Source organism: Frankliniella occidentalis, unplaced genomic scaffold (assembly GCF_000697945.3).
Source record: "Frankliniella occidentalis isolate FOCC.00 unplaced genomic scaffold, Focc_3.1 Scaffold119, whole genome shotgun sequence".
Taxonomy (NCBI): domain Eukaryota; kingdom Metazoa; phylum Arthropoda; class Insecta; order Thysanoptera; family Thripidae; genus Frankliniella; species Frankliniella occidentalis.
The window spans coordinates 571,581-572,079 of NW_026267247.1; the positions used below are offsets into that span (position 1 = coordinate 571,581).

The following is a 499-nucleotide window of genomic DNA, read 5'->3' on the forward strand; positions in this document are numbered from 1 at the left end:
GGTCTAATAGACATCTTTTGACATCTACGACTAGGTCTACCGAAGACGTCTATCAGTGCGCTGTTACAAAAATATGGCCGCAGAGCTCAAAGTCCCGACGCTGCACGGATGTTAACGCCGTCACACCCAACCAAGACGTCTTAGTCGGGACCCCCGAGCGTTAAAAAGTAGCCATTTCCTTGTAGAATATGGTTAAATTTCTTTAAAAAATGCCACACGTAGTCGGCCAGGACAAATGTTAATGAAAACATGCTGCGCAAAATTAAAATCCTGTGTCTTAAGAAAATTCTCATTTAAAACAAAAACGTCTTCAGCTGGAGACGCGCTGACTAAAGCGCCATCTGGAGGCAATTCACTGGCAGTCAAATGTTTAAATACCGAACACATACGGCACCCGCCACCACTTGAGTTTGTATGCGGCACGGACATGTTCTGTACGTGTGCATACAGAACACATATGACAACCTCATCTGTTCGTGAGGTGTACCGGTCTGCCACA

General features: G+C 45.5%; 2 protein-coding genes across 5 annotated transcripts in view; one reads left to right on the plus strand and one right to left on the minus strand.

The window, feature by feature from the left end:
* The window catches only part of LOC127749997 (uncharacterized), a 98,488-nt gene that overhangs the window by 56,624 nt on the left and 41,365 nt on the right, over positions 1 to 499 (minus strand). The gene's annotated exons all lie outside the window — the stretch shown is intronic.
* LOC113210421 (putative inorganic phosphate cotransporter) overlaps positions 1 to 499 on the plus strand; it is a 35,654-nt gene that overhangs the window by 2,228 nt on the left and 32,927 nt on the right. The window lies entirely within an intron of this gene.